This window comes from Diceros bicornis, chromosome 9, assembly GCF_020826845.1.
Source record: "Diceros bicornis minor isolate mBicDic1 chromosome 9, mDicBic1.mat.cur, whole genome shotgun sequence".
Taxonomy (NCBI): Eukaryota; Metazoa; Chordata; class Mammalia; order Perissodactyla; family Rhinocerotidae; genus Diceros; species Diceros bicornis.
Window position 1 is genome coordinate 81,139,844 of NC_080748.1, and position 12,425 is coordinate 81,152,268.

Below are 12,425 nucleotides of genomic sequence, written 5' to 3' on the forward strand. Positions count from 1 at the left end.
GAGACTTTGGATAATGATACTAAGCAACACTAGTGAGCATTTACTGAAAAATGTATTTTATGGAATTATTGGTCAGAGTGCATATTAGTAGAGTCCAAGTTAATTAATAACTGGTTTGGTATGGGCCTGACCAATCGGAACAGATGCAGGCCACAGAAGTGGAGAAGATCCTAAAGTTCCTTCTGTGCCTTGGAGAGGTCTGAGGGAGGGGCAGGATGGATGGGGGTCACTGGGGAAGCAGCTCATCTAGCAGCTAGTTACTAACCACTACACAAGTATTTTGGTATTTTAACAAGCAAGTCTCCAATCACTCAGTAGCAAATGCTGTCTTGTCCGGCATCCCTCAACCCAGTTGGGTGGGGTCCCTGGTTCTCTGCACCACCTGCTGCTGGCTCGAGTCTGGCTTCAAACCCAACAGACTTTGGAACCCAGCATCCTGCTATGCCTGACCGAGCCTCCAGCTGCCCACCCCTCACACATTGCTGGATCTTCTTGGTGATCAAATCTAATGTGGATAGAGTCCACATTGGCCTCCTTGTCTCAGGGGACAAACTACAGCTAGATTGGCTCCTTTATCCCAGACCTTGTCCCTTCCTAATTTCCTGCCTCCCCACTCAGCAGTCCTACTGCCAACATCTCAGCATCAGCTTATGGTTTAGCTAGCATGGATTTTGAAAGTTTGTGACATTCTCATTTTACTAATTAATTTCCAAAAGAATTTTTTTTTTTTTTTGGTGAGGAAGATTGGCCTTGAGCTAACATCTGTTGCCAATCTTCCTCTTTTTGCTTGAGGAAGATGGTCCCTGAGCTAACATCTGTGCCCATCTTCCTCTATCTTGTATATGGGATGCCACCGCAGCGTAGGCTGATGAGCCGTGCGTTAAGTCCGTGCCCGGGATCTGAACCTGTAAACCCGGGGCCGCCGAAGCAGAACGTGCGAACTTAACCGCTATGCTACTAGGCTGGCCACCAAAAGAAATTTTTTGAGAAAAGTTAAGTTCAATAACTTGGCTGACTTTCTTCTTGGCTTTAAGGGAAAATGCACACAAGAGTGCTATCTCTGTTGTCAGAGGACGTCCTACAGCAGAGTTCATGGTTTTACAAGACAAGTAAGGTACATCTTCACGAAGATGTTCTAGTCATAGGCCATTTCTTTTCAAATCTGTTTAAAAAAATAATCTCCAAAAAATTATTTTACTGGAATTAGATAGTTTTCTTTTCTAAATTTTAAACCAAAGTTGTTTTCCACAATTGAAACCATAATACTAGTTTTTCTAAGTTTTTTTTATCGTGGACATTTGTTACAAACAAGCCTTGTCAAATAAATCTTGGTCCTGTTTTATTCTTTGCCTCCACATGGTGCAGCAACTAGTAATTCCACGATATACAGAGATTCCCTGTGGGGTGTGTGGTGGAAGGTGGCTCTCTGTGTAAAAATGTGGTTCATCCAGGGAGAGTCATTTGAAATCCCCATTGGGAATTTCCCTCATGAGAACTACTTAGTGCCATTAATACACCCTTGAGAAAATGATACAATAAACTCATGTCAATCTTGGTCTGCAGATTTTACAAGAAGTTCTCCAGGCTGGTTACATGTTTGTGGATGAAATGGCTCAATGACACAAACCGGGCTTCTTCTCTTCCTTTGAGTCGATGAGCTCTGTGTTTGCTCCTGAGCAGGGCAGGAATTTGTGTTTAAACATGAAGCCAGAAAGAGACACCTGGCCTAATTTCAGCCTCTTCCCATCTACCCTTTACTCAGCACCACCCGGAAAGTTCACATGCCTCAATCACTTCAGACAGGTGACAGTGAGGGTTGACGGGCAGGCAGGCAGTCAGAGAGTGACCACAGGCTCTCTGCAGGAGTCAGTGCTAGAACAGGGAGAGCACACTCGAGAATCAAGAGGAGCCATGTCTGTACCCTCAGAACGAGAGCCACACCAAAAGTGGACAAAGATAAGTGACTCACTATTTGGCACTCATGGCAGCGATGATGATGACAGCTAACATTTGCTGAGTGTTTGCTATGCCGCAGGCACCCAGGTGCTCTACCTGGACGAGCATACTTAGGTCTCACACCAACCCTGTGGCTTAGCTACTGTCGTGAGTCCCGCTGACAAATGAGGAGACGTGGGCACTAAGTCGTTAGGTAACCTGCTCGGGCCGGAAAAGGACAGAAGCAGGTTTTGACCCCAAACATTCAGGGTCCAGGGCCCAAGTTCCCCACCAGCCACTGAGTATGGAATCTTACTTTCTACTCCAGTGTCAACAGTGGAGCGCCTGCTCAGGGTGATTTAAGGATGCGATTCTTCCAGGACATTCTATTCCTGCCCAGCTAGGCTAATCAAGACAAAAATTTCCCTGTTGTTTTTTCGCAAAGACCAGCGACAGGTCATAACAGGATCACAAGGAGACTTGCAGGCAGGTTCAAAATTGGCTTTGCTTTTCCTAAAAATTCTGTTTATTGCCTTAAAAGATAAAATAAAGGTCAATGTATGATAAAATTATATATGTTCAACTATCAAAATCCTTAATTTTTGAAAGGATGAAATCCACATCTCTATACGAATTTTCTGTATAAATGTCATGTATTTATTCAGCAAGTGTTTCCTGAGCACCTACTGTGTGCCAGGCCAGTGCAAAATGCTGGTGACACAAAGAGTAAAATCCCTATGGCCTGCCCACAGGCATTTACTCTGGTGCAGGACTCGGATACATAAACTGGCACTACAGCGCTGTGCTATGTGTTGATAAGTTAGGCCATGTGCATCAGGCACACACCGAGGGGCATCAGACCAGGCAGGGAAGATTGGGGAAGGCTTCGCAAGGAGGAAGGGAGGGTCAGGGTGGGAGGAGGGTGATGAGAATGTCTAGGCTGAGTCCTGAGAATGGTCAGGGGTTAACAAATGTTTGGAGAAGGTTTTTCCAAAAGGAGGAAACAGTCTTACATACAAGAGAGAGTGTAGGTTTCCCTCAGGGTTTGATATGGTGGAAAAATAGATCTTCTTAGTCAGAACCCTCAGGAGGGAATGATGGGAGGCCATCCAATGAGGTTTGCAGAGCCAAGCATTTTGGACATTCCTGAAGGCTATAGAGGAGTCCCTGAAGATTTTCTCCTTCAAAAAGCCTAATATAATCAGATTTGGTTTGTAACAAAAGCACGCTGATAGTAGTAGGAAAAAAAGGATTGGAGCAGTAAGAATGAAGAGTGAGACTGAATAGGAAATGATGAAGGTAAGGGCTGAATATTTTTAAATAAATATGGGCATAATGGAAAGCAAAATAACAAATAACATTTCTCTTATCTACTGCATTAACTAAGAACCACTACTTTGATTTTAACCCTTTATAGTCTGGTTTCTTTTCAGATCATATAAATCTTTCACCTTTTACTACCTGATTTTAACTAACCCTTAGTAAATTAAAGTGTTTGAATTCCATATGTGTCTTTATGTTACCACCCACCCACCCCTCAAATAAAGCTCTGACCTATGAAATGTTTCGGTAGGGGAAGAAAGTTCACTGTGTTTATTTTTGGTTCTTCCATACCCCAAATTAGCGAGATCTACCTTTTTGTTCTTAGCTGTTAACTTATCTTAATGTGGAAATGAACACATGCCAGATATATATGACACATAGAAGATGAGAAAACAAAATAATTAGCTTCTTGAGCTAAGGCACTGGGATATTATAACCTGTAAATCCTACCAGAAATAAATATGCAAACTATAATTGTCCTAAAAAAAATTAAAGTGGTTTCTGCACGTGCGAAGGATAACTTTTATATGTGTCAGTAATCCCCAGTTCTCAAAGTTCACATGGACTTCTTCTAGCACAGAACCATATTCACCTCTTAAGAGTTTGTACATTTCTAGGCATCTAAGATATTCCTGAAATGTTCTAGAACAGTCCAGTGTTTTCTCATCCTTTAGGAGAGCAAATTCTGCACACTGTTCATTGACGACAAGCACCAGAAATTCAGATTGTTGGCCAGGAATTTGTACTAGTTGCAATTTCAGATACTCTGTGTTTTTCTGTACTTTTTGCCAGAGACTTATTTTTAATATCTTCCTACCAAAGAGGAAAAGATAGAAACCTGAAATAATAGTCAGATTCCCGGGGAACTGCTCTGTCAGCAGCCCAGGCCCTTCCTACTCTTCCTATCAGCAGATGGACAGTAAATGAGTGTGTTTTCCCCCAGACAACTTGAAAGCTGTATGCTCATTCCTTGCTTTAGTGCAGGGCTGTATTTGCCTTTGTGGCCTTTCAGTTTGGTGAGTGGATTTAATCTTCCTGCCTCTAGTAACTCTCCCAAAGATTCTCACTTTCTGCCCGGTTCAGAAAACTCCCGTTGTACCTAGCAGTTAAGTCCACAAATGTGTAATTTACCCATAAGTAGCAGGAGCGTTTGTGTAATGTTGCTTTTAAGATTTTCATCTTTCTCCCACATGATCTTAATCTGGAAAACTGTAAATTGTTTAGACTAAGAACTTCAACATAAGCTGCTTCCAACATAAACGCTGAGATGCAGCAAATAATAAGAATTCAGCTTTTTGTGCATGTGTCTTTCCATTCAGAGACTTAAAACAACTTTAAAAATTTTTATTAAATAAAAGCAATGTAATCACTTCAGACGAAATAACATCATAGACATCAAAGATGCACGCAAATAAGATACGGATTGCTGTAATTGGGAAACATGAAAGCGCGCGTACTTGCATTTGGATTTTGTTTTGCATGCACAGGCTATACACAACAGATTTGCTTATTTGATTCAGATGTGGCTTTTGGCAAACGACTCCTACATTTTAGGTGGCCCTTTTGAAAAACTTTCGCCTTACATGCTGCGAGAGATTCAATTTAACTAAGGGTCAGCTGTGTTATTTTTCTTCTCGTAAAAATACCCCTTGTCCCTTACAACGCCTGAAGCCTCACTTTTATATAGATTTCCCACCTGCTTGCAGAGAAGCAGGTAAGCCTACTGATTCAGAACCCTGAGGGGAGGAACAGCACAGTGACCGTCTTTGCAAAATGCAGTTGTATCCAGACAGTAATGATTCTGGTCATGGGAATGAGTTCACACTATCCTCTGGAAGATTCTTTGACCTCTAGAGTTATGGGCTACTTATCATTACTGGCTAGTCCCCTAGAAGAACAGAGTTTTGGAATAGCATCTTTGAAACATCCCAACATGCCAGCCTACCCTCCTGGAATGTGTACGACCTCATTATCAAATTCCCAGGGGCAGAACCCTTGAGACTTGCATTCCAAGGCAATGAGGCCTAACCAAAACTCTGTCACAGCCGATGGTTTCCACAATGCCTGAAGATCAAAGCCAGGGGACATGGGCTACGGCAACAGGTGTATGTGTTCCTGGTACAAGATGGGGGTGGCTCAGGGAGAAAAGGCTCCACACCACCCAGCAGGCTGCCAAGCCAGATCAAAACAGGTGTGGGTTACAGGTGGGATCAAAGAGTCATTTGGATACGATTTTGACAAAATGAGTTGGCCCATTTGTGACAGTCACACCATAGTGCCTTAAAGCCATGATTTAATTATCATTTACCAGGAATATCTTATTAGGGACGTAGGAGGCAGATGGGTGAGCTCCTAATTGCACCTCGTCTAACTTGAACGTGAGGCCAGCACCTTTTCTTACATGCTACGTTTTGAGATAACCCATCTGGGTGACTCTTTTCCACATGAATGTTTCTCATGGCGATTCTAAACCTTTCACATCAGAAAGAATGTGACAGAAGCTGGGAGAGGACCGATCTGCTGAATTATGCCCCATCCTACTGCATGTATATAAAAGAGAAAGGTTAGACAAGCAAACAATTGTGGGTTGTTTTATGTTTCAGTAAAAGGAGAGAAGACCCAAGAATGCCACAAAGAACCCTGGGGTTCAAAATATTTAGAAACTTTCTTTGCTCCAAACAAAACCAGAATGTTAAAGGGAGATACAGAAATTAGAAACAGCCTTACAAGAGAACAGGCTGACTTGGCGGTTCGGCATCTGGTGTTTGGTGCGAAAAGAGACAACTGTGGTTTACTTCCCATATTCTTTGAGGTGTCTGAGACCCAGAAAGGGAGGGATGTGTCCTGAGAGCATAAAACATAGTTTATCTACCTCCCAGGGTTGAAATGTCCCCACATGGTGCCAAGAGCGTGTTCCAGAAATCAGTGACGTTTCAGGAAGAAATCATTGTTTTGGTAAGGTGTTGCCTGTGTCCCGTCCTCGACTTGGTGCCAAACAGACACTGGGCAAATAAAACAAGATAAGAAGAACTATGGAAGCATCGGAATGCTCGATTCCAACAGCCAGACAGCTAATCTCCTATCAAGCCTTTTACGGGCACATAGTGGTTTCAGAGTCAGCAAGGATGTAAAGGCTTGGGCCAAAAATATGAGTCTGTGTCCTAAGCATTTGATGGAAGCTTCATTGAGCAGCTTCTGTGTCAGGTTCTCTGCTAGGTGCCGTGGACACGAAGAACATGCTCTAAACCCCTGTCCTGAGGAGCTCCCAGTGCAGAGCAGAGCATAGCCTGTTACTGCGTTAAGTAACTCAAAAGACATGCCAAAAGAGAGCCAAGAAGGAGAAGGCTAATGGCCCATGTGGGCTGATGTTGAAAGATGCAGCAGAAAAAGAAAAGCCCTTCAGGCAGGGGCACTGGGGCCCTTCTATTTCTTGTTCCCTCTGCTTGGAATATACTTCCCAGGGCTTTCATGGCTGCTCTTGTCTTAAGATTCAGGTCTCTGCTACAATGGCCCCTCTTTGGAGAGCCATTCTCTGACTCCTTATTATGTCCCCTTCACCCATCACTCTCCAAACTTCACTCTGCTTTATTTTCTTCATGATGCTTATCACTATAGGAATTTTCAATTGCCTTTAAGTATTCTGTTGGCTGTTTGCTTGTTGTCGCTCCTACTGCAATGTGGGTTCCATGAGAGAGGGCACTTTGCTTTTCTCGTTCACCTCATGAGCTCCAGCATCCAGAATGTCTGGCACATCGTCAGTACTCAGTAAATATTTGTATAACTAATAGAGAAATCAGCCATACTTTATTAGTCTGTTTTTAACAGGCAATTTGTTTTAATCATTGAGAAAAATAAGGCAAAGTTATTTGCCAATGTAGTAGGAGTGCTCCAATTTTCACATGTCAAACACGTATGGTCTCAGTCTTACATGTGAATCACAAGCACCATATTTGTTTTGAGATTTCACTCCAAGCTAAAAACCCCAAGGTAAGGGAATGGCTAGTCCCCTTCACCTTCCTCCACATGCTTTCTATAAAAGGCAGTATAATCTGGCAATTTCATTGATGCAAATTACTGTCAGAGCAGCTTCATAGTCAATATTTTATTTCTAAAACTTAATATAATTTTGGGGAAAAAAAAAGGTTTCTTTTCTGACAGACTAGCAAGAGTTTGTCGCATTCTAAGGTGTGGTTTTATTGTGAGCTCATCAGCTTAAAGATGGAAACCAAAAGATTCAAATTCAAGTTCTGCCTCATTATCATCTTCCATCTAATGCTGAGTGAGGAGTGTCTCTTTGTGTCAGTCTGCCTAGCTGCATAATTAGGGTAATGATATCTTCCCTCCCCTATCTCAGTGAGATGTTGGGAGGATTAAAAAATGTCACCTTTTTAATTAGTGTAGAACACTCTGCGATTTTAAAGAAGGTGTGACGTTCACACAGAATGGTGTTCATCTTCGCTTCCTGGAGTACGTTAATGGAAAGAACTGTTAGAAACACAGCTGCTGAGAAAAAACAAGAGCCAGAGAAGCCCGTGTGTGATTGATGGGTTTGGGAGAATCAATGATAATAGTATACACATTGGGCTTGGCGGGGATTTTCCTTCTAAAGAAGTTAAGTATTTTATAAATATTATCTCTTTCATCCTTTTAAACTTCCTGTGATGTGGCATTTATTACTCTCTGTTTCCAGATGGACAACTAACCGCAGAGAAATGTATGATCTTCCCAAAGGCACACGATGACTGAGGCTCAGCGTGCTTAGTGGAATGGCCTTTGATTGATTGAGATCCTCATTCATTTGCTCATTCACTCATTCACTCAACGAGACATGTGGGAAATCCATTATGTGTCAGACACTGCACTCAGGACATGGGGAGGAGACAGGGATGAATGAAGCACGTTCACTCACACTGAGGCAAGGAGACTAACAGAGGCAAACACCATATCACAGAAGAAGATAAGAAGTGCTCAAATAAAGGAGTATAAAATGTTGTGACATACAATAAAGTATCAGGATGAGAAGGAGGATGTGTTTATGTTTATAGAGATACAAACATACCTTTACTGACATGGAAAGATGGACAGTGAATACTTCTAAGTAAAACTCAGGTTAAAAAAAAGTAAATGCGTGTGGGTAAGGAGTGTTATTGGTGCGCGTCCTTCTAGTAAATATATGTGCGTGTCTGTGTGTATGCATCAGAATAAATGAGGCAAGTGTGAAGCTGTAAAGACAGAATATGTCAGTGTGTAGAGTTACGGGTCATTTTTCACTTCCTTTTTTATACCTTCATGTATTTCCTGAATAATTTTGCAGTAAGCATGTATTGAGTTTTAATGGAAATAGGTTATTTTGCTGATTATAAAATAACATGTTTATTGACAAATATATCAAACAGTATAAAATAGACATGGGTAAAATAGGAAGTAAAAGTTTCTTCTTAATCTCAACTCTCAGAAATAACCACCATAATCAATACTTTTTATAGAAATTCACATTTCTTCTTCATATGTGTATACATTTTTAAAAGAAGATTATCACCAGGATTCTGTTACAAAATATCACACACACCTTTCCACGTCAATATATGTTGCTTTATTTCATCATTTTTTTAATAGACTAAAATATATTTAACCAAATTCCTATTATTGGATTTTAAGTTCTTTCTTTCTTTCTTTCTTTCTCTCATTCTCTCTTTCTTTCTTTACTCTCTTTTACTAATGGTTTGACATTACATACTCTTGTGCATCTCTTTTGGAATTCATCAGACTGTTTCCTTAAAATAAAATCCCAGAGTGGGATTAATGAGTTAAAGGGCATTTACATTTTAAATATTGATACACATTATTGTCAAACAGTCTTCTGAAAGAGTTGTGCTAAAATACACATTGCCACCAGCAATGCAGAGACCAGCCTGATTACACACATCCTCACTGTATCTGGCATTATCATGCTGTCATTTTTGTCCACCTATATGGAAAAAGATGTTTCATTGTTTGAATTTGTATAAATTCATCATTTGATTTGGGGATTCTTTCATATATTTATTTATTGGCTCTTTGTGTTTCTTCTGGGATGATTTGCCTTTTCATGTCTTTGCCTATTTTGCCTCTAAAATTTTGTCTTCTTAATATTGGTTTCCAATAGATTTTTATATATTAAGAATAAGAACTATTTGTCTATCAAGTATGTTGCAAATAATTCCTGAAAGTGTTAATGAAAAAGACAAAAAAAAAAAAACCCTTCAAAATAAGTACAATTACTGTTTTCAGATTTAGAAAGGTAAATCAAATGCAATTACTTTAAACAGGCTACTACCAAAAAAAAAGTCAATCAGTGTCCCAAGAAATAAAAATTTTTTAGATGATCTGAGAAGCAGAGAAACACAGATGAATCAAATAAATAAACAGAAATACATGAAACACAGTGACTCTTCCAAAACACATAAAAAATGTGAAATTATTTTTTAAGACAAATGTTTAAAAACAAAACTGATAAATCCATTAGTTAAACCAGATATCTAAGAGGTATTCTAAAAGAAGAAAGAGAACAGAGAGTTGAGGAAAGAAAATTATTAAAAGAAAAAAAAATAGAAGAAAATTTCTCTGAATTTAAGATCAGAGAGGAAGAAATTCCCTAACAAAATATTAAAAAACAAGCAAAGAAAAAAATTTAAAAGCAATTTTCTCCATAAATTAATTTCCAAAATTCAATATAAATCTAATAATCACAATTTTTAAAACTTTTTATCATTTTCTTTTCACAAATTTTGACAACTAATTCTAAAATTTATCTGGAAGAATAACTTATGATGAAGACCACTAGAAAGAGAGTTTTATTTAAAATCAACTAAAATATAAATCAATATAAGTTAAAACAATGTATTTCTTGTACAGGAATAAGAAATCAATGGAACAGAATAGATGAATGAGAAACTGACTTACGTATGCAAATGATTTTATAATATGAAAATTGAAATATTTTATTTTTTTATTTTTTTTTGTAAGTTTTTTATTTTTTTGTTTATTGCAGTAACATTGGTTTATAACATTGTAAAAATTTCAGGTGTACATCATTGTACTTCTATTTCTGCATAGATTACATCATGTTCACCACCAAAATACTAATTACAACCCATCACCACACACATGTACCCAATTATCCCTTTCACCCTCCTCCCTCCCCCCTTCCCCTCTGGTAACCACCAATCCAATCTCTGTCCCTATGTGTTTGTTTATTGTTGTTATTATCTACTACTTAATGAAGGAAATCATACGGTATTTGATCTTCTCCCTCTGACTTATTTCACTTTGCATTATACCCTCAATGTCCATCCACGTTGTCACAAATGGCTGGATTTCATCGTTTCTTATGGCTGAGTAGTATTCCATTGTGTATATATACCACATCTTCTTTATCCATTCATCCCTTGATGGGCACTTAGGTTGCTTCCAAGTCTTGGCTATTGTGAATAACGCTGCAATGAACACAGAGGTGCATGTACCTTTGCAAATTGGTGTTTTCAAGTTCTTTGGATAAATACTCAACAGTGGAATAGCTGGATCACATGGTAGTTCTATCCTTGCTTTTTTGAGGAATCTCCATACTGTTTTCCATAGTGGCTGCACCAGTTTGCACTCCCACCAGCAGTGTATGAGAGTTCCCTTCTCTCCACATCCTCTCCAACACATGTTGTTTCCTGTCTTGTTAATTATAGCCATTCTGACGGGTGTGAGGTGATATCTCATTGTAGTTTTGATTTGCATTTCCCTGATAGTGATTTTGACCATCTTTTCATGTGTCTGTTGGCCATCTGTATATCTTCTTTGGAGAAATGTCTGTTCAGGTCTTTTGCCCACTTTTTAATTGGGTTGGTAGTTTTGTTGTTGTTGAGATGCATGAGTTCTTTATATATTTTGGAGATTAAGCCCTTATCAGATGTATGGTTTGCAAATATCTTCTCCCAATTGTTAGGTTGTCTTTTCGTTTTGTTGATGGTTTCCTTTGCTGTGCAGAAGCTTTTTAGTTTGATGTAGTCCCATTTGTTTATTTTTTCTATTGTTTCTCTTGCCTGGTCAGACGTGGTGTTTGAAAAGATGTTGCTAAGACCGATGTCGAAGAGCGTACTGCCTATGTTTTCTTCTAGAAGTTTCATAGTTTCAGGTCTTACATTCAAGTCTTTAATCCATTTGGAGTTAATTTTTGTGTATGGTGTAAGGTAAGGGTCTACTTTCATTTTTTTGCGTGTGGCTATCCAGTTTTCCCAACACCATTTGTTGAAGAGACTTTCTTTTCCCCATTGTATGTTCTTGGCTCTTTTGTCAAAGATTAGCTGTCCATAGATGTGTGGGTTTATTTCTGGGCTTTCGATTCTATTCCATTGATCTGTGTGTCTGTTTTTGTGCCAGTACCATGCTGTTTTGGTTACTATAGCTTTGTAGTATATTTTGAAATCAGGGAGTGTGATACCTCCAGCTTTGTTCTTTTTTCTCAGGATTCCTTTAGCTATTCGGGGTCTTTTGTTGTTCCATATAAATTTTAGGATTCTTTGTTCTATTTCTGTGAAAAATGTTGTTGGAACTTTGATAGGGATTGCATTGAATCTATAGATGGCTTTAGGAAGTATGGACATCTTAACTATGTTAATTCTTCCAATCCAAGAGCACGGAATATCTTTCCGTTTCTTTGTGTCTTCTTCAATTTCTTTCAGAAATGTTTTACAGTTTTCAGTGTACAGATCTTTCACCTCTTTGGTTAAGTTTATTCCTAGGTATTTTATTCTTTTTGTTGCAATTGTAAATGGGATGGTATTCTTAATTTCTCTTTCTTCTACTTCATTGTTAGTGTACAGAAATGCAACTGATTTTTGTATGTTGATTTTGTATCCTGCAACTTTACCATATTCGTTTATTACTTCTAAAAGTTTTCTGGTGGATTCTTTAGGGTTTTCTCTATATAAACTCACGTCATCTGCAAATAGTGACAGTTTCACTTCTTCCTTTCCAATTTGGATCCCTTTTATTTCTTTCTCTTGCCTGATTGCTCTGGCTAGGACTTCCAATACTATGTTAAATAGGAGTGGTGACAGTGGGCATCCTTGTCTGGTTCCTGTTCTTAGAGGGATGCTTTCAGTTTTTCACCATTGAGGATGATATTAGCTGTGGGTTTC